This window comes from Gavialis gangeticus, unplaced genomic scaffold (genome assembly GCF_001723915.1).
Source record: "Gavialis gangeticus isolate Ggan-Ray unplaced genomic scaffold, GavGan_comp1, whole genome shotgun sequence".
Classification (NCBI taxonomy): Eukaryota; Metazoa; Chordata; order Crocodylia; family Gavialidae; genus Gavialis; species Gavialis gangeticus.
In genome coordinates, this window is record NW_017729004.1 from 9,261,163 (window position 1) to 9,284,105 (window position 22,943).

Here is a 22,943-nt window from a genome sequence, read left to right on the forward strand (position 1 = left end):
TTAAGCAAGGCAAAGGCGTAACAAGGCATCATTGCACCATGAGTAGTGGTTGGCGGTGGGTCAGTTTTACTGACCATTCTTGCCGGCACCTAGATCTGGCCCCCACCCCTACTTATGTTACTGGAAGAAGTCATCATGGGAAATCTGTTGTCATCATTGATGTAACTTCCTGTTTACTTCCTGTTTTTTCATCCCATCCACTTAACCTTGAGATCTAACCCTGGTGTTTTGTCTTCCTTGCAGGAGGCATGGCCTTCTTCTTGGGACCTCTCCAGTAGGGCTCTGCAAACCAGCTGTGTTTCGATTCGGTTTCGGATTCGGCCATTTCAGAGGACAGTGATTCGTTTTGGTGTTTCGGACAACTGTCCTGTTTCATTTTGGCCAAATCTGTTTTAGAGATTCGGCTCCACCAAATCTCTTCTGAACCTGTTTCGAATGAGAGGCAAGGGAAGCTTCGCACAGCCCTACCCAGCCAGGCGGGGATTAGGGCTGGGGGCTGCAGGGCCCCAGCAGGGAGCAGGATGGGGCCGTGAGTGTCTCATCCAGGGGAGGGGGAGGGCCACTGCCCTCCATGCAGGCAGGGAGGACCCCCACATGGATCTCTGATCCCTGTCATGCCGGGTTGCAAGGCAGGGAAGCAGCACAGAGTGGTGAGCAAGCCTGCTGGCTCCTGCCGTGCACCTTGGCTCTGCAGAGATCCATGCTGGGGTCTCCTCCCCGCTGCTGCCTGCCCTACGCAGTCTTGCATTGCTGTGGCAGTGCAGAGCAGGCAGTGGTAGCAGAGACCCCCGGTGTGGATCTCTATTCCCTGCAGAGCCAAGCCATGTGGCAGGGCAGCAGCATACAGCTCTTCCCCTGCAAACCCGGCTCTGAAACTCTGAAATGTTTCGGATGCCTGGTTTTGCTTGAGAGGTATTTCTGAGCCTTCCATTTTGATTCTGATTCAGTGTTTTGGGCCCCCAAACAGCCCCAAGCACCTCCAAAATGAAGTGGCTGTTGAAATTTTGCACAGCCCTACTCTCCAGCATATTTTAATGGCCCTCGTAGCAGCAGGATACTGCCCACAGTTGTTCCTCTGCTTTAACTGTGTCGGGCTAGAGTACCACATCTTGTGATTGTTTCAAGGTTGATTGTATGGGTTTACCAATAGGCTAGACAGTGGATTTGTGTAGGATGGTTTGGATAGGGATGGTCCTTCCTCTGGCACAAGGTTGAACTAGATGACCTCTGGAGCGCCCTTCCTGCCCTACTTTCCTGTGCTTCTATGGAAGTCAGGCTCTGCTCTCTCTGTTTTTTTGCACCCATCACTTGGGTGGGCCAAATCACATTAGTGGTGTGGTTAAAGCACCGAGTCTTCAACTGGAACTTAGTTAATAGCAATTACACTGATTGTAAACCATAGTAGAAACTAGGTCATTCGATTGTAGCAGATATAGCCTTGCGGGGCTATTAGGAGTAGAGCGTTATGTGAGTAAAGGAAGCAGGCATCCTGTGACTGCAATGTATGGGGAGAAGGAGTGACGTAGGCAAGTGCCTTTCTTAAATATAGTTGGGTTTTGTCTGTCACTTCACTTCACATGCAGCTGTAGTGCCATGTTCCCGACACTTCTTTAGATGCAACACAATGTGTTAAAGACACCAAGCAGCTTGAACTTGATTTATTTTTTCCTATAGTGCTGTTTTACCAGACTTTTTCTGTAAAATGTTTTAATGGTACTTCGCTTTGTCTTCAGGAGAACTCATTAATGGACTCTAGCTCAATTCTCACAGTGTCCTGACTCTGCAGCTAGAGGATCCCCCTGTGTTGGCTTGACCTGACGTGACACCAGACTCCCTTGGTAGCTCTGGAAATAAGACAGATTTATGTGGTGCTGCCTCAGGAGCCTTTAATGAAGACAGGCTCACCCAGGTAACATGAACTGTGCAATCAGGAAACCAGACTAGTTGTTGCTCCACTACAAGTAAACCAAATGCCCTTAAGGCAATATGAGACGTTGGACAATGTCTGGGAAACAACGAGTCTTTGTGGATTTATATCAGCAGAAGATCGGGTGCATAGTGTTTGTCTTAAAAGCAGTGAAAGCTTCATTCTTTCACCGATAGGGACTCTTGTAGTTGTATCTGCTGTCCCCATGTTACTAACCTAGCTGCAATCACAATGTCTGGTTCAATAATACAGGCTCCATTAACCCTTGGTGGTTAGGAGAAGACTATAAGTGCAGAATGAGCAATTTCACCATCTTGTCTTAGATGTTTCATATCGTTCCTGGAACAAAAAAGCTGATTTTTTTTTTGTATTTGAAACAGAGAACAGGAGAATCATGGAATTTGTAGTGACAAGGATCTCAAGGGTGGGGAATTTGCCTCAGCTCTTGGTACACCAAATGCTTTACTATGGGTCACTGTTGTCAGGGAAGTAGCAATGAAAGCAGGTTATAAAAAGGAATTACTCCTTCTCCCAGTGCCGGTTCCATATGGCCGGGCCCTCTTCTGCTCATTGCTACATAATGATGCACCGAGTGATTCCTAAATGCAGCTTTGAGAGATCTGGAAATCAAGTGAACTTTGGTTCTGCTTAGTGCCTGACACCAGAACCGCGGTGCCCATGGAGCCATGGCATCCAGCTGGTCAGGCTCCTCATAGTTCCCCACATTTGCTGATGGGAGAGTAGTGGAAGTGTTAATCAGTTAATTGCTGCTCTTCTGTGGCCAAGTTTCTGGGCTCAGGGGGAGCCCTGTGCGCCAGATGATGTGGCCCAGAGCACTAGATTGTGCTGCATGTGGGGTCAGGTTGGCATGTGCCCGGATCACACCTGCAGGCCAACCTTGTGCACAGGAACCGGCCAGCAGGGATAGACGGTTGAGTGCCACTGCATAAGAGGACCAACACAGTTGGGGCATGTGGTATATAGGTTTTCAGTCTTTTTTTAATAATGAGAACTGGAACAGAACTTAACAATTTTGATTCTCTCTCCAGGTTCATTATCCCTAGTCTTGGGAATCCTCTGGCAACTATAGCTCTCTTGCAGAGGGTTGATAGATTCAGCTTTAGGTTGCCAGGAATGACGCTCTTTCCATGCTGCTGCCTCTCATCAGTTCATTACAACCACTTCAACTGTAGTCTGCAAAAGCATGCTTCTAGCACTGCCATCTGGCAAGGCAAGGAGACTGAAGCTACACATGGGGAAGCCCACAAGCAGGGCTTTTCTATTGATGGGCTGGGAGAAGATCGAGGATCCTGATTGGATCAGGCCTGGCAAATTCTAAATCAGCCTTAAATATCCTGTTTGCATGAGCAATACTCCTGTATTTCCAGCCCTTTGTATTGCTAACCACAAGGAGTATCACTGCACATTAGTAACATGCACAAACTCAAGCATTTGTGCAACATCTAAGCTCTGAGAAATCACGGCTGCAAATGTTAATGTTTACTTAGCCATATACTGCCCTTTACTTCTGGATATCTTCTAGCAAAGATTGCACAATAGAAAAATCCCCCTGCAATCTACCATTCTCTGACAGGAAGATCGCAAAGGGAAAATATCCAAAGTTTTTAGAAGTTATAGCAGATGCCTAATATTCCAGGAGCCTGGTTTTCAGAGGATGGGTGATCAACGTTTTTTGAAAACGTGGTCCTGATGTCTCAAATTGGAAATCTGAAAATGGAGGTATTCAACCTGCAGTGTATTAGATCATAAAATCCTAGAAAATGAGATTAGAAGGGACCTCATCAGGTCATCTAGCTCCAACCCCCTGCTCAAAGCAGGACCTGCCCCAACTAGATGCATCTCTTCTGTGCTAAATATCCACAGAGTCCCTTCATATTCCCTAAATCTCACTACTAAAAAAACCCCAAATGGGTGCATCTTGTATTGAGCCCTAAGACTTTCTTAATAGGGTGTCCTTAAAAGTCTCTAAGTTTAAACATATCATATGAAAATAGACTAGCTGGCAAATTAAATAAAGGAATTCCTTCAAATTAAACCTACTAGGTAAAGTGTGCAATGTATCAATATGTCGTTAATGAACTCTCATCTTTTTAAAAATGACTTTTTCATATCACCATTTAATTAAAGCTCATTTGGGGACCCATGTCTCCATGGAAACTCTTAAAATTAGCTTACAATAGTCATAACTCCATGGTAAATCACTGTAGCATATTAATATATTGCTAATTGCAGATTGTAAGGGTTTTTTTAAATTTTTTCGCATTTAATACAGCATTTATTAAATCTGCATTACAAGCCAATCTTCATTCTGCCAAGGCACCTTGGAAATCAATTTGAATACAAATGTTGCTGTTTACAGGCCAATCAGTATTGCAAATGATGCTGCCCCATATGTTTGACTGGAAGGTGATTTTATACCCTATTTAAGCATAGCTAGTGTGGCAGAAAGGCTGGAAGGAGCTGCTTATGCATTAAAAATGTTTGTGTCGAGGGAAAAAGTGCTCCACAGTGTCTGAAACATGAGCAGGGAATGGGAGAAATTAGATGTTCTACATAAAACCAAATTGCCAAAAAAGCAGTTAAGACCAATAAAGGATTATTGCAACTCTAGCTAGAAATATGAAGAGCAAGCCACTAAATTCATTGTAATACCCCATCAATCAGAAGACAATGACTTTTTAATGAGGATGGATCATTTGCATCCTCTCATGCACATGGTCGTTGGTGGTTATTACTGAAGGACATCATTTCCATAAGCACATGTTTAATTACTTCGTCTCCAGTATAGCTAGGGAGGCCACTACTTCATGCAGACATTGACCCGCTGATACGAGGGAACAGTCAGTTCGGTGAAATGACAAGGCGTTCACTCCATCTGGTAATGTAAATTGTTTAAATATAAATTAATGGCAATGACCATCTGGTGCTTGGAGCATAACAAATGAGATCAGGAGATTTGCATGCATTCATATAGATGTCTATCATACCTGTTCCTTTCAGACACTGTATTAGGGCCGAGTGAATTATTTGTAGCAGATAATTTATTCAATGAACGTGTCCTGTTCCTTTTCCCCCTGTTCTCAGAGCTGTTTGCAGACAGACCCAGATCCATGTTTTGAATTATTCAATCCATTTTTCTTTCATGCAAACACCTCTGAACCCAGGAATTAGTCACAAAACATGCTTGGCACAAATATACCTGCTGTTCATTATTTGCTGTTGCCACAACATGATTGGCCAGTTCAATCAGGTGGTTTTGTTTCTCTTTCTTGATTTACTTCAGTAAGGAAAGAGAGCCACGCTTCTGACTCCTTGACCCTTTTAGGAAGGAAGGGGCCAGCATGAGGAGTTGAAGGCGAAAAAAAATCCCACTCTCTCTGACTTGGATTCCAAGTACTGTCTGGTACGTATGTATGAGGTGCTTTCTGACATCACTAATGGAGAATTGAGGCTGTTATGTAATATTGTAAGCTAGGCTCAGAACAAATGCAACTTTTCCTTTATAGACTCATGCAAAAGGACACGTAGTTCCAGGAGCAAAAGTTGCAAACTGTTCCTTGCCTAGTTTATTCAGAAGCATAACCGGGAAACTCTGGCCCTGGGCAGTGGCGATACAGCTGATGGGCAACTACTGTTTTGTGCCTGCACCCTAAATGGGTGACCAGTTCTGCTGTTGTGGTGACCCCTCCCTTAGTTACTTGACTGAGTTTAGTCAGCTGGCTGTGTACCAAGAGTTTTGAGTCCTTCTAGTGAGGAAGGGTACAGTGATGCACCATGTGCTATCTAATTTTCCAGTAGATCTGAAAGGCTTCTGGATGGAGTCCTTTCCTATAGTGCATTTTATCATAAGCACTATTACCCAAGGCCTTGTACAGACATTCAGTTTCTCCTGGGAGAGTCACTGCTCTCCCAGGAGAAACATGAGTGCACAAATGTTCTGGCTTTTCTCCCAGGGTAAAATTAGCTGTTCAGGAGAAAAATAGCCTGAGAACAACCAGGGTTAAATAACTCCCAGGAGAGTTTCTCCTGGGAAAGCAGATGTCTATATATGCTACGGCTTCTTTTAGAAGAAAACATGGTCCTCCAGCATCTTTCCACCCCTTCAGGGAGACAGTGTGTCAGTCACTGGACTCTGCTGCTTCAGCAGGGAGAAGAACACGCTCACTTCACAATCTCCACATTGCACTGCCTGGATGCTCATGCTGACCATGGACAGTCTGGGTCAGCTAATCAGAGTCCGCCTGTGCACCGTTGCCATCTGTTGCCAGGCAGAGTAAGGAGGCCTGCAGAGCATGCACGGTGTCACCACTGCAAAATCTCCACTCTACAGGGCCTCAGCATTTGCATGTCTGTAAACATGACTCTGGGTAAGTTTCTTTACTAGAAGAACAAACCTAGGAGAATTCTCCTACATTATTTGAATGTGTGTACACAGCCCCAGTGGCACTGACTGAACTTGTTCGCTTTGGCTGTCACTGTTCTGCACAGCTGGTATAATAAATCACTACTAAGTACAGCATGGATGGATATGTACCTGGGATCCTAATTGAAAAGGGCACTCCGAGAATTTCTCTAAGTGTCCCATTATCAGGGCATTGAGTCTGGACCACACTCCTCTTGGTGCTGTGTTCTGTTGTGCAGCACTGTCTGCACAACAGCCTTTCACACACTGCTGTGGCAAGGGCATTTCTTTCTGCTTCCTGTTTTCTACTTCCCTGTCACCCACTGCAGTTCACCAGGATCACTGGCAGACAGCAGTTGTAGCCTGTGTGAATGTGCAGTCCCAGCTGAGAGATGCGCATCAGGAGCTGTATGATATACCTGTCAGGTCTCTAGCCAGAAGCTTAGGGGAACATGTCAACAGTTCTGTTCCATCCTATGTTAATGAGGCATTGTGCTACCTTGTCTGGCTGCTGGCACATGCCAAGAAAAAAAGAAGGGAAGAAAAGAGGCTGCTTAAAAAAGAAAGCCCTATTCAGATCTCACACAGACACAACCAGCCTGATCTGTCAGTTCCTTGTCAAAATCTGGCACTCGGTGAGTGGCAGCCCATGGCAATTTGTTGCAGTGCAGCAGTGCTCTTTGGACAACTTGACTGAAAAAGAAGCAGGAAGTTGACTTCTGCATTTGTCTGGGAAAACTGTTTTGTGATCCAGTCCATTTTAACGAGGGCCCTGAATTCATATCCACTGGGTGCTAGCATGAGCTAAGCCTCCCTCTGTGCATCTTGAGTCTGCACCAGGGAATTGTGCTCTTCTTCTGTTTTTCCTCAAAGAAACTCAGCATTATTTAATGGAATTATCACGGACTGGGAATGTTAGAGCTCCTGAGGATTAATTTGCTAAAATGGTCAAAAATACCACTAGCGGTTCCTGTCTATTCACACTGTTGCATGAACACTCATGCAGAACACTAATAGAAATGCATTTGTTTCCACAAATACTTTGCATTCATAAAGCTCCTGCATATTGCAGTACAGAAGATTTCTCAGAGGGCCAAAGTGCTCAGAGTGGGAACAACAGATTTGCAAGGGTTGAGGGTGGCATAATAAAACTGCATTTCTATTTAAAATGGGCTTACATCAGGGAGCAACCACTTGTGGGCCATAAGCCAGATGCAGCCTGCCAGACCATTGGACCTGGCCCTCAAAGCCAGCATGGCAGAAGTGATTTGGTAGCAGGTTGGCACTGAAGGGATGAATGGTAGGGCACATGGAAAGAAGTGGGAGCAGAGGCTGGGCTGGAAGTGATAGGCTGCCTTCTGTCCTAGCTCTGTTGATGTGGCCTGCCTCTCCTGAAAGGTTGCCACCTCCTGGCTTACATATCTACCCACTGTCAAATATGTTTTTAAGATCACAGCTGAGCAGGATCACACCTGCCCTTGCTTTATCTTCTTAGTGTGTGTGTGTGTGTGTGTGTGTGTGTGTGTGTGTGCATGCATACACACACACACACACATAGATGCATACACACATATATATGCATCTATATGTGTGTGTGTATGTATATGCATATATATATGTGTGTGTGTGTGTGTGTTCTTATAGAATATATATGTTCTTATAGTTATATATAGGATAATATGTGTTCTTGGGATCACCTCCGCCCCCTCCTGGCTCACCGCTTCCCTCTGCTGCTTTATATTAAGTTTTGAACAAACAATATGAATGAAAAAATGTAGACAGAAAGTGTTATTGTGTGTCAGTGAGTGACAGTAATGCCAAGCATGCTAAAATTAGAGTAATTAGGATGCATACGTTAAATATGGTTAATTATAGCTGGTGTATTTTTGCGTAAGCTGTTTGCTACAGGAGCCGGAAGGATTTTCCTCCCCCATGTACCATTATGTTCTTGGCTAGAGGAGCTGTGAAGATGTTCTGCCTTTCTCTGAAATATCAAGTTCTGGTCACTGCTAAAATGAGATGGCAGACTCCACCAAAGAGAGAGATCCGTTACGGCAAACTGTAGATTCCTTAATTTCCCTGGGGCTTAACGAACACTGTGGGCTTGAGTCATCCGGAATCAGAGCTGGTTTCTGGTTGGAAGCCCTTGTGATAGCAGACGTATTCAAGGGTTTTGTAAGAGGGCAAGGCAAGGAACCAGCAAGCCTTCCAGTCCTGAAGGTCTGTAGGTAGCAGCACTTGAAAGTTGGTTTTTCCCAGTTTCTTGATGCATCCATTCCCTCCTGTGAGCATGGTTTGTTTGGCCAGCATGCTGGGGTATGTCAGCCGTCTAAGTTTTGAGCAAACAAAGTCAGACTGTGTCATTGTTTTGCAAATCCTGTAATTACTAGCATAGACTTCAGAAGAGAGAACAATCGTTTAATTATTCAAATGATGAGGTGCAGAGACTGTAAACAAAGCGATCTCCTTTCCTTGACTGTTTGCAGACACGCAAGCACCATTTTGCTTCTTCCAGCTCCTTGTTAAACCCAGGGTATGATTTAGGTTGTAGGACTACAAGGCATATTTTAAAACTCAGGTGGCATCAGCTGCTAAGGGCTAAGTGCTGACAACAAGGGATGAGACGGGACCAAACCCTTAGTACACTTGACTCCTCATAGCACTTTGCAAAATGTGGCCTGCATATCTGGGTTTTTTATACTCTCGCTTCCCAGATATGTCGGAGGAAGATGGTTGGTATTTGTACAAAGCATTTCTGCGCAGACGAAATGCTGGAAGTAATCATTAGAACTTGACCTCAGACTAACTGTGTGCTAATAATAACAACACATTTGTATGCCTGTTGGTGGCAGACCAAACATGAGTGGACAAAAGCCAGGGCACCACTTGTTTTCAAATGAGATCCTGGTGGTGCAAGTGAATAAAACCCTCCAGTATGTCTCTTAAAAATAGCCCTGGGGCTCTAATGCAATCAGAAGTCAGGCAGGCAGGAGTAAGAAAGAGGAAAGGAGAAATACCCTAGGTGCATGAAGACTATATTTTTGGTGAAATGTAAATGCAGTCCCATTTAACAATGGAGCAGTGAAGCAAACCAGCACAATGAAAGATTATTTATCAATAAGAAGTATGTTGTTATATTATAGTGGTTTTACTTGAAACTTGAATCCTCTCTTTAGGGGGATTAATTATCTTGGTTTTTATCAAAGTATTTAGCAATATCTTGTGATTTAAGTGATCCACTCAGGCGGTATATATTTGTTAACATGGAAGAGCAATGCCCTGGTTGACCGAGAAAGGATGCTCCAGTCTGAGTAGCTCAGTTTTCATTGCAGGACTGATCAGAATAGCTTCATCTCCCTTTGTAACAACTGGAAATGATCTCCGATGCCAGCCCCAATGTAGATACCACCAACAGCCTCTGGGTGGCTTTATATGTCCACTGACAACTGTATTAGGATCCCTCTTTTTCATTCTTGGTGAGTTTTATTTGGTGTGAAACCTGCTCATTCTCACAGCTCACTGCCTCTTCTACTTGGCAGGGCTTGATTGTGTGGGGAGCAGAAATTATTGAAAGGACTAATATGGAGGTGCCCGTTTAGGGGAAAAGCCCCAAAGCAAAGAAATGTGCTTGCATTAGCACAGACCTGAAATGTCCCTTCTTTAGACCTGCAAAAACCTAGAAACTATACCTTTTATTAGACTGAGAAAATGAAAAGAAAGAAAATCTTTTTCTGCAAGCTTTTGCGCTCACATGCCTTTCATTTCCATGAATGGTTATCTGTGCCAAGCTCAAGTCAAAAGTACAAGGACATCAATTTTGGCTAACATCATAAAGTTTAGTTCCCTGAGAGCTGTTCTAACCGAACTGATAAATCCAGGAGCTCTGAATTATCTGTCTGGTTCTCGCTACTGACTTTTACAACAGGAGTATGGGAGGGAGGAATAATAGAAACCACATTATGTGGAAATAACACTGATTTTTTTCCATGCCCATGCCTATCCCGTGAGGCATGCTTCAATTTTTCCATGGGATCTCTTACAGTCTCAGTTCTCTTACGAGTGGACAGTGTGCTCTTAGCTTTGTATAACTGGGCAACCACTCTCTCCTGCCACAACTTGGTCTTCTATATCACTTGGGAGGAAGATCTTAATCCCCATGCATGTTGTTGTTATGTATGTTGTTATATTATAGTGGTTTTACTTGAATCCAGCCCTGGCTCTGTCTTCTGGGGCTCCGCCTCCCCTACCTCCCACCTTACACCAGCCTTCGAGATCTTAAATAGATGTTCAAGGGCTTGCAGACTATGCTTTCCTATAGTGCCTTCTGAGGTCAATAATATATAAAGCAAAACAAATACGAAAACTCAAAAGATCACTCCGGGGCTTAGTCCTTTCTTACAGTCCTCCAGCACGGAGTTGGACCACCCAGGTCCTTGCCTTGCTAGACCCATCTGACTTTAGGGTCCGCAATCAGAATGGTCCTCTGTGAACCACTTGCCCACACTGTACTCACAATTCCTCTCTGTCTTCTCTTTCAGGTCCAGCATCCCTGGTCAGGTCCCAATCATCTGTCCCCAACTTCCAGGACACACTCGTGGGTAAGTTATTTGGTTCCTCCAAACCACTTCAGTGGGTTTGCTGCCAGGAGGATGCTTTCCACCATTCACCCCTCTTGGAGCTTCTGAACCTCACTTTCGGTCCTCCTGGCTCCTCGGGTCAGGTTGTTTTTAACCTGGGTGCGAGGTTCCTGCTCTTTATGCGATGGCAGCACATGTTTATAAAGCATGACTATGCCAGCACTGGAGTTTCCTCAGCGCTCATCCTTTTGCTCGACGCCACTTTTCATTGCTGCTTTGCAGCCTCCTGCTGTCTCTGCAGATAAGGTTCTTCTCTCCACGCTGTCACACACTGGAAAGTGTATTGTTACATCTCACTGTCTCTTCAAGCTTTCAAGACCATAGTGGAATATAGACCGCCCCCCATCACCATCACCCCTCAACCACTATAACTTTCTTCTGCGCTTGTGAAGAGATGATGCTGGAGTCCTGCTGTTCCTGCATACTACCCTGAAAGCTGTGCTACAAAGATTATTTGCTGCTTTTTAAAGGAGTAGCAGTAGAGAAAGCTGGAGGATACATTGCTGCTGCTGTTCTGCTTTGCCTCCAGGACTATCTTGATGATCCTGGTCTTTTGTCCCATAACACCAATGAGGATTAAATTTGTTCGTACCTGATGGTGTCAGTAGCAGGTGAATAGCAGTCAGACCCAAAGCCCACTCAAGCCAATGAAAAGACTCCTCCCTGTTCAGCTCAGAAGGCTTTGAATCAGCCCCTTCCTAAATGACACATTATATATTGTGCAGAGCACTGAAGTATACAGTCTTCCATCTTACTCATTTTCTGCTTATTATGAGTGAAGACATCCCCTATGGGCACAATGGATAGGAAAGCCTATGTGCTACATAGACCCTCAAATTCCATTTAGTTTCATTCAGGCACTTATTATTCTAGTTTCCTTTAAAAGACTGCAAAGGAAAGGATGGGCCATTCTTTATGTTTTCACAAGATGTCCATGACTAAGGAAAGCAAATGAAGATAGCAAAGCTGCAGTCACTTCCGATTGTATGTGTAGGTGTAGGTAAGCACCTACACTGATGTACATTTAGTGAGAACAGCTAATAAAAAAGAAGACCATGTGTTTTCATTTTGTTAAAGTGAATTCTTCCCTTCAACGGCCAACATACCTCTTGGTTAGGGAGGTATAAGACAAGCGTAACTGCTGTAAGCAATGGAGCCACTTAGAGTAAGCCTGGGGATAGGTGTTCTTTGAGGATAACCTATCCCCTGACCTGTGGTGGTTTTGCAAACACCATGCTCTTAAGTTTCCTCTTAGACTCTAGGAAGTCCACAGCCTGTCCTCTTGATTCTTTCTTCCCTGGGAAGAGTCAGGAAGCAGAGCTCCTTCCCTTATTGGTGCCGGCTACAATGGAGTAAGCCGCAAAGTACATACAGCCCTCTTCCCAAGGGCTTGTACTGTTGGCTGGGAGGTAGAGAAGCCTTGTCTCACCCTATTTTACAAGGCTCTGGGTCCTGAGCCCTTAAATAACCACTTCCCTTTCTGCTCCTCTTTCAAAGTACTCATGACTCCACTGCCTCTCTTCCACTATTTGCCTCTACTTTCTCCCTTGCCCTCATCCACACCTAAATTCCAAGTTTCTTAAAGGGGCTGGCCATGAAGAAGGGTTGCCTGTCCTGTCAGCCCTACTACCTTTTAAGGAGAGAGTCTCCCTACCCAATGGGCTGCAGTTTGTCATTCAGCTAAGATGTAACAATCCTTATTCTCGCTCAATTTAGGTGTCTAATCTTCTGAGCAGTATTGAAGTTTTAAGAGTAAATTACTACCCAATTATACAGTTTTATGTTGTCATAATATAGTACTTTTTATTGCCATGCAATGATTTGCCAGGTACAGGGTGTATTTTTATTGATGAATTTCATCCCATTTGAGCACAACTAGGAGCAGTTATTAAGAGTCAGACAATTTCACGTATCAATTACCTAGCCTTTTCATTCTCATGGTTTCTGTTGACTGTAGGATGAGCACAAAGTAGACATTAAGAACAAATATAAGAAATAAAATAGGAATGATAGAAAGAATTGTCATAATTTGTTTCAAAGCAATGGGTTTGTAACGTGTAGCAATTTTATTCCATCATTTGGAATTAAAGCTTTTCCAGTAAGAGATACAATTATGTTTCTCCTTTTTTGACAAGATAACTAGCCAAATGATATAGAGGAAGCAGTAGCTGTGATGTATCTTGACTTTAAGGCTTATAGCATTATTCCATATGACGTTTCCCCTAAACAAGCTATGAAAATGTTCTACATGGGATCATTATAACATGGGTACAAGCCATACTCGAACAGTAGGGTCCAGAGTCACCTTGAGAAGACACTTAAATGGGATCACAAAGGCTAGGAACAGAAATTACATGCAAGTTGGTACAACTGATTAGAAACCAGTTCAAATCTATAGCACAACAGAACTTCAGTGCAACTTCTGTCCAAGATCCTCTCCAGATTCAAGTTAACTCACAGTCCCCCAGCGTCCCAGGATGCTTTGCACCTCCCCCAAACTCCCCCCCTCACACAGTGGGTGGACTAACTTTGTCCCAACTTATCTGCTCTGGCCCAGCAGGGAGGCATGCTCTAGCACCCCCGGCTTCTGGCCTGGGCCACTTTAGGCATGTGGCTGCATTTCCAGAATCAGAAGTAAATGTCTGTTCACTTGTTTATTGGTTCAATCTACACAGCTTAGACTAACCTGCAAAGATTTATTTGATTCAGCCTCCGGCTTTTTGACTGTCTGTACTTATCCAAAGGGATCTCTCCTGCACTGGATAATATTCAGTATTTTTGTCAATAACTTGGATGCTGGACTAGAGAGTTCACTTATAAAATGTGCACATGACGCCAGGCTGAAAGGGGTCACACATCATTTGGAGGCCAGGATTAGAATTCCATCCTAGGACTGATGGTCTTGTAGTCAAATGGTCCATAATAAAAAAGGTCCAATTCAAGAAGGACAAGTGCAGGGTGCTACACTTATGAGAGAAACCAAATGCATACAAAATCCATCCCAGGCCAATAGAGAACTACACACGAAGTCAATAATATGATGTGGTTGCAAAAACAGGAAATGTCATTCTGGGACATGATTAGCTGGAAACGACAAGTGTGAACGTATCCTACCATACTCAGTGATGATGAAGCCTGACTTTGAGTCCAGCTTTGGTGCCCCACTTTAAGGAAGTTATAAACAAATCAGAGAGACTCCAAAGGAAAGCAACAAGAATGATACGAAGTCTGGAAAACATGGCCTTAGAGAACAAGTTGTAGGACTTCGGTTTCTTTAGTGCACATAAGAGTGAAGAAGGAAGACATAATAGTCCACCAGTTTGTAAAAGGTGTTATAAATAAGATGGTGATTTAAATATTGTATGTGATCACTTGGGAAGAGGACAAGAAATAATCAGCTTCATCTACAGAAACATAAAAGATTAAATATCACTAGAAATGTTATAACTGGAAGGTCAGTTCATTACTGGAAACCTTGTCCACTATAACCCCCAGCTCCTTTTCTGCAGAGCTGCTACTTAGCCAGTTGGTCCTCAGCCTGTACTGGTGAATGGGATGTCTGTGAACAAAGCATCTGCCAGGGTTGGACTAGGTATATTTATCCTGCCTCAAGGGGATGGAAACACCAGGCCATGTTGGTCTTTTCCTTGGGGGAGAAGCCTGCAGACCCTGGTGGCAGCAGTTGGAGTTGATGGGACCAGCACTCAGACCAGGGGCCTCGGGACCCTCTCAGGCCACCAGTTGGACAGCCCTAGACTAGATGGTCCCTTGTCTTTTCTTCTAGCACTATACTTTAATTTCCAGGACCCTGGGATATCCTTGTTTCAAAAAAAGTTCTGATTTAGGAGGTTGAATGCATAACTAAATACCAGAAACAATTGTGTTCTTTCTAGATCAAGACTGGGGTATGCTGCCTGATTTCTCAGCCTCATTTTCCTCAATGGTAAAACAGTGGTGTGAAGATACAAAATGTATGTCTTGTCTCCATATGACTTTATACAGTCATATGTATTTTTTTGAGTGGAAAGTTTTCCCCCCTAAATAGTTAATGGGTAGGGTACAGCGAGACCAGCGTAGCTTTTTTTTTCCCCTCCAATTTAAGGATAAACTATAGTGATATCACTATCTTTATATCAATGCATCGGCATCAATATCAGAATATGGGTCTGAACTTGAAAGGTCAGGATAATCTTTCTGTACCTGGATCTTAAAATGATTTGCTATAAAATGGCACCTGGCCACATTTTCAAGGCACCCAGCAACTTAGGACAGGAACAAAAGAAAAATACAGTGATCAATTTAGGCTGTCAGGAAATTCATGCAGGCACATAAGCACTCAGCCAGGACATTAAAGTTGTATGGCAAACTTACTTTTGGGGGAGAAAGTGCCCCGAGATGTTTAATCACCTGAACAGATCGGGACTTGTGTTTTGGATCTTACTCAAAAGAGAGGACCTCTATAATTTGATGTCTGTAATTCCAACGCTGAGATACTAATTTGGAACTGAAGCAGGGAGAAGAATGGTGGCAATTTCAATATGAGAATGATACATCAGTTCCTTGAAGATCTCCAGTCCAGCCACTGACCTTGCAAAGCTCTGCATAGTTTTCAGTCGATGCAGAGAGCTTCACAATCAGCTGGAACTTATTCTGTGTACCTTGCATATTCATTTCACAAAACTAATTTGGGCTGAAACCCACTTGGGCAAGCTAAAAGCAAGCTGCAATGATGTGCAAAATAAGAGTCTGTTAACATCAGCCTAATTTGATTAATCAGAGCAAAGCTGCTCCAGTTTGCTCAGAAGTCTGCTATGTGCCACATTCCTGACCGCTGTGATGTGTAGATCCAACATTTACAAGCGGCAGCCGGGAGCCGCTTACTGGAATGATTCCTCCTTTTGGTAGGTGCCAGAAGACAGCTGGTCTCCTTGTGGGCAGTTAATTTGGCCTGGAAGCTCAAAGCACTCATGGTTGCTGGCCCAGTGTCACTAGGTAAGTTTAGGAGCATGCATCTTTGGTAGCTGCAAACTATTCCAACGTGTGCAGCACTGTGTGTAGGAGGAAGTATATTTGCAGCTGCAACAGCAGCAGACAGCGAGACAGGAGTCTTTTGGAGAGATGGCAGTGGAAGGAGTGAAGGATGTTGTAAGCAATTGGCTAGCCACAGAGAGAGAGAGAGAGAGAAGTGTCCACAGTACACCCCCTCAAACAGATGCTTGGCGTCAAACTCATCTGCCAGTATTAGCTGGGTGTCTCCACTGTTTTACACGATAACACAAATTGATGCCAGGAATAGAATCATAGGAAATAGGGTTGGAAGGGACCTCATCTAGTCCAACCCCCTGCTCAAAGCAGGGCCATCCTCAACTAGATCATCGCAGCCAAGGCTTTGTTTTGTCGGGTCTTTTCCCTCGATCTGCTGGCAACGCTCCTACAAATGCAGCCCAGGATGCCGCTAGCCTTCTTGGCAACAAGGGCTTACTGTTGCACATATTCAGCTTAATGTCCGCTGTAATCCCCAGGTCCTTTTTTGCAGAGCTGCTGCTTAGCCAGTCGGTCCCCAGCCTGCACCAGTGCATGGGATCGTTCTGTCCTAAGTGCAGGACTTTGCAGTCATCTTTGTTGAACCTCATGGCCACGTCCAGACAAGTGTGGCCATGTGGTATGTAGCACTGCAGACCCGTCTGCACCACCACACACTGCACATTCAGGCAGTGGCGTTTTGGTTTTTTGGGTTTTTTTTTTTTTTGGGGGGGGTGGGGGGAGGGGGTTTTGACCCCTGGAGATCCAGAGGTCAAAAAATACCTATACAGAAAAAAGCAGGGCAGTGCACATGGGGACAGTACATCCCAAAACCGGAGCCTGGCTGGCCAGACCCATGCTCCGGCTGCCGGCCAGGCTCCAAGCTGCAGGAACAATGTGGCTGCAGTTTCTTCAGCCTCCAGGACCCCGGATAAGGCTGCTGGGGCCAGCAACTGTGCTGACCCAAGCCTCCCCTACCCCACCTGGGGTAATCTGCTATGCACAAGAGGGCACGTGGCATGGGCATTCCCCAGTGACAACTAGCTGTGTCACAAGGAACCAAACATCCATGCTCATCTGGATGCAGCCCGTGAGATTTCTTTTGGTCCAGTCCTCCAATCTGTTGAGGTCTTTCTGAATCCTAGACTTACCCTCCAGCATCTCTACTGCTCCTTCCAGCTTGGTGCCATCCTCAAACTTGCCAAGGGTGCGCTCCAAACCATCTTCCAGGTCATTGATGAAGATACTAAACAAAACTGGCCCTAGGACCGACCCTTGGGGCACTCCACTTGATACTGGCTGTCAGTGCATATACCCTGAGGCTTCAAAGGTGCTTTTCGACATGCAGACTCCTTTTATATTCGAGGTAATGAGATTCATACCCCCAAATCTTTCCTATAACTTTAGAAACATGCGTCATATGCTACAGAGCTCCTCACAGGAAAAACCTAAGGAATATGTTAGGGAAGAAGTCAAGAGGGCTCTATAAAAAAAGGTTGGGCTTTTTTTTTATGTTATGAAAAGCATTGGGAATGGCTCAACCCTAACTCGGGAACCAAACCCCAATATCCTAGCCCTGCTATTGATCCACTTTGTGAATCTGGGCAAATGGCTTCCATTTCCTCTCCCACCTTTGTCCTTACCTGGTTAGATGATAACTTCTTACAGGCAGGGCCTGACTCCCACTTTATGGTATGCACAGAGTGAAGCACAGTGGGATCCTGACCCCATTTCAGCTGGAATATAGATCATAGTGGTTATTTCTTTCCTTCTTATCAGCTTTACTCCACTGACTTTACCTCCCATGACTTTACTGCGGTTCCTTTACGTTTACATTCCCATAAGGCAGAAAGGATTTAGGCTCTCCCCACAGTTCTACTAACATTGGTTATTGCTCATTAAATGCTACCGAGCTTTTTAATCAACCTGTAGAATGCTTCACCAAGGGCCGCATTCTCTATTGAATTGTATAGAATGGTCCAATCAAAACCTATAGAAATTTTATCATGGTATATTCAGATGTACAAGGTTTGCCTAATGGGGTCCACAATTTTTATGAGTATCTTTATCACAGAGACCAGAGTTTGATTTTTGTGAGGTGCTGATTCTCCTGCCCTCCCAGTACACTCAGGCTGAGAGGTGAGATCCACAGGTGGCTGGCTTAAGGATCAGGGAATTTGCCTGGTGTTTGGATGTGGATCCAGGTAGTTGCCTTTTCTTTATAAATTTGGGCATGCTATGTAATGTCTCTGTGCCCCTGTTCCTCCTCTGCAAATCAGGAATAATAGCACTGCCCCACCTCGCAAAACTGTTGTAAGAATAAATGGGTATCATTGTGAGGTGCTCAGGATCCAGGGGAATGAAAGCCCCTACATATGTATCTTAGGTTTTTCTCAAAATCACTGCAAATATAGCATCAAAGGCACTTTTCTTTTTCTTTGCTTCATCAGTTGATTTGGGGATCCATTTATAAGTGCACTTTACTGCAAAGTAGATTCATTTGCATCACCATCTACATGTGTGCTGCAATTAGGGCATAGTAAACTAATTTACTCCAGCATAGGGTAGTCCCTTCAGACACAAGGACTACACTACGTCAGAGTAAATAACTGCCATTAAACAAATATGTAGATGGTGACCTGGGGGCCAGACTCCTTCATGCTGCTGCTGCTCTGCCTGGGCTCAATTGGCTCCTGGCACCAGGTGCACGTTCAGATGCTGTGCCTGGATGAGTTTACTCCAGTGCAATTTGTGCCAGAGTCAATTCAGTTGCATGAATTGCACGTATAAATATGCCCCATGTGGCCACAGACTGCTAACAGCATTCATGGTGACAGCAGCAATCACTGAATAACACAACGGTGTGGATGTCTTATTTGATCATCAGGTTATGAATGCTCTGTCCTGTCTCTCCCCTTTCATTCACACCTTCTGTCTCAATAACAAGCAACTGAAGTATCCCGTAATATCAACTTCAATGGATCATAACTGATCAACCTGCACAAACAAGCAGCAGCTGGTTTACTTCCTTTTCCTACAGCATAGTTAGGTGTCCAAGGTTTTGATCAAATTAAGACTACCACATTTCACCACATTTCAGGCTATCCAGGAAATAAATTACTTTAAAGGAAGGCACAAATGCTGTCACTGGCTCTATTGATGTCTTCATTTACTGACAGCAGCACTGGATAACAGCTGCTCCCTTATCTTGTTCTGATCCTTCTGAACCTTTTGTGCTATTGATCTATGAGCACCGCTTGTTGATTTAATGATTGGCCTGACATCAGGCCCCTCTTTGTCATGTGAACAGGAATAATGCAGGGACAGGTGCTGTACTTATTACATGGAGCAAACTATTTCACACCCGTGGACCACCACTTCCGTGGCAAGTTTGATGTCCTCCTATCCCTGCTCAGCTCAAGGCTTGAGGCTGCTTTGTTGTCCCACAATTTAATGCTGGGAGATCTCTTGTCTGTCTGACGGGAGATATATTTTTAAAAGCTTCTCCAGTGGCATTTTTATAGCAAGAAAGGTGGCTTTGTGCTGAAAGACTCCAGGAGGTGGCAATTCAAGATCCAGCCTTGCATTGTGTTTCCTGGGTGACCTTGGACAATTCACTTAATCACTGTTCCTCATCTGTAAAATGGGTAATATTCCCTCTCTCTCTTACTCCTTGACTACCCTTTCTATATAGCTGGGAAGCAATTTGTACCAGGGGCTTCCTCGAGATAGGTTATCCTTAGAGTTGTTATCAACCTTTTTATGTTTGAAGCCCTCCTTGATAGACCTGAGACACCCTTATGCAGATGCAAGGTACCCCTTGAAAAATGCCAGCTCTTAGTTTTGACTCTTTTATTAACTACAGGGGGGAAATAGAGCAACCCTTCTGGTGCAAAGAACTGAGAGAGACCACAACAGGTCAAAAGGGCTTTAACACTGGATTCCTATGTGAAAACTCTGGGTTTATCTTGTGAATTGTGTTTGCACACCTAATAGTGCTAACATTGTGTCACAACCCACAGCACCCTTGGAAGGATCTCAAGGCCCCCCCCAGTACCTTGGTTGTGAATCCTTGATATACTACCTAGCATAATGAAGCCTCATCTGGGGCGGCTGAGCATTACTGTAACAATAATAATTAATAATAAAAATGTCAAAGGAAGCAGTGTAGCTTCCCATACCTTCTTTGAGAACCTATTGAGAGGATGCTGAACAGTAGCCTTCAATCTGCAACAGCAGCAGCTAGCTGAGATTTTTCCAACAAAATTTATCTGGTAAAAAATAATACTTTGTCCAAGAGATTAAATATTTGTATGGGGGAAAAAAAGACTTTTTTCTGAAATATTTAGGATTTTGATGGCAAACAGAAAGACCTTGAGTTTTCAGGTGTCCTGGTGAAAATGAGAATTGTTTCTTTTTCTATTGCCTAAATAGCTCCAGCAGCAGCTGCTTATATTGTCAGTGAAGATGAAGTGGCTCTTCTGAGACCTTCTGATGCTGTTAACCTGTCCCTTTTAATGAGAAGTGTGATGCACAGAATATGGGGTACCTCTACAGCTTTCATGGTTGTATTTCTTTTTCTTTTTCTTTTTTTTTGGTAAGATGGAGGCTATTAAATTGACATTTGTGTATATGTGTTTAGGACATCGGATGAAGATCAATACACATTTGACTATTTTGTCAGGCATGAGCTTTTGTAGGCAACAACCTACTTTTTCAGATGCCATGATTGGACTGGCAGAAAGAAAGGGTTTGTTATCGAAAGGAAAGGGAGAGGAGACACTGCTAAGTGGGTAAAGAGGTAAAAAGTAGGTTCATTAGATCAACTGAGATGGACAAAACAGTTAACAGCTAGAGAGACACTGGAGTTAACACGAATAATCCCTGTTGAGACATGGGTCACATACTGCAGTCTGTGGATGATTTCATGTTCAAGTTGGTTTTTAAGGTTCTGTCGTATTAGCCTGATTACAGGTAACCTTGCAGGCTGGCTACTGATAAATGAAACAAGAAAAGGGTCTACAGCCCAACCTTTTATTGCTTGTACCTCAAAACACAAAACCAAACAGTTATCCCAAAGCATCTGGCTGTTTGTGACAACACAACGTGGACAACACAGATGTATGCTGGCTGGGGAGACACCAGAGGGAGGGGGGGAAGCTGGCACACGGGCTGGCAGCAGATCTTCTTGATTTTGCCGAGTTCTCCAAATTTCCCTCCTGCCTATACCTTATATTTATAGGTAGCTTATGCTAATACATAAAACTATTCTGGGGGTATCCCCAGCAGCTCCTTTGAAGCATGCTGGGACAGGTGGGCAGGCCTAAGCAGGTCCTCTAGCACATTTCCAGATTTGCGAACAAACAGAAGCGGGCAGGACAGAATGGACTTTGGGGTATTCATGCCCATGCCAGGCTGCGCTCGGAGGCACAGGGTTGATAACTTATGTCAAGGCTTCAGAAAGTATAAATAGCAATCGGTAGATTTACACCCCATAAGGATCCAGCCCCATTTGTCTTTCTTCCAATAATTTCTCTTCTCACTTACAGATGCTTCTTCCCCTGTAGGAGGAGGCAGTTGATGTAGATCAGTAGTGGGATGTGCCTGCTATCACAGCACATCCTGTTATAACACGATGCAACCCGAGGGATCACAAACGATGCAACAAAAATTAAAGGGTGATTTAAAAAATAAGAGGTTAAACAAAGCTGAAGCACACCATCTAGTCCAGCACTCTGTCTCCTTTGGGGGCAGTACCAGCTCTTTTGGAAGCAGAGGCAGTTACGGAAGCGCCGGCCCTCCACAAAATTTCCCTCTGCAGCCCCATTAGCTAGAGCTTGGCTTGCACCCTGAAACAAGATTACAAGAGAAGAATTAATTATTTAGAGAGAGAAGAACAGAAAACACAAAGGGAGAGAACTGGCAAAAGAATAAGCAGAAAGCAATAGGCAATATATAAGTCAGACAGACAACAGAAAGATGGAGAGAGAGCAGAAAGAAATAAAGTCTAGAAACAAGAAAAAACAGACCAAAGATGTAGAAGACTGAATTGCATTTTAATGCATGTATGATCTGCTCACAATGCCATGCTTCTCCCACATTCCTTACGGAAGCATCATAGAGTTCACATAATTTTGAGAGCAACAGCAGGTTGCTGCTGATGGGACTTAAGAGAGCTTTCTAGCAATTTGCAGGCACCCAAACTTAATGAACCAGGAACTTACTAAAATTACAGCTGCAGGTGTTTCTTTTCTGAGAATTTCCTGCTTCACTCCAGACGTTTACCCGACCCAGACTTAATTCAGCACATGGATCAGAGCCCACATCCAACTGCCAGGGATTCCAGGCCCCTTGACATTGGGCACGTCTACCCATACATGAATGTGCTTTAAGTTTAGTACCTCTAATTTGAGGTACCATATAAATGTGCATTCAGTTGCCCTAATGTGCAGTAGCAAAAGTGCATGAATTTTTAGTGATGCTTAATGCGCAGTAGCCTATTTCTGCGGTGCATTAGCATATTAGCGCAGTTTTTAATGTGATGCTTAATGCGCAGTAGAAGAGGCTACTGCGCATTAAAGCACGTGCGTAGATGCACCCACTGATGGCAGATATAAGTCATTCAGCAGTAGGACTGGAACGTTTCTATCTGCATTATTCTTGTACTTGACTTAAATTTAAGTCATTTCCCCCTCTTTGCTTAAAATACCTTTTGAAAAAATAATGTGGCATGGTGGACCTCATCAGTCTAAAATGAAATAGAAAGCAAATATGGAGAATGAAGGCTGATTTTCAAATTAAAGCACTAGACTGGAATGTGAGATACCTGGATTTTACTCCTTGCTTTGTCGCAGATCTTTGTTCCTCCATTCCTTGTCTTTAAAAAGATGAGAAGAGGAGTTCCCATTGGCCATCCATGTCTGTCTTCCTATTT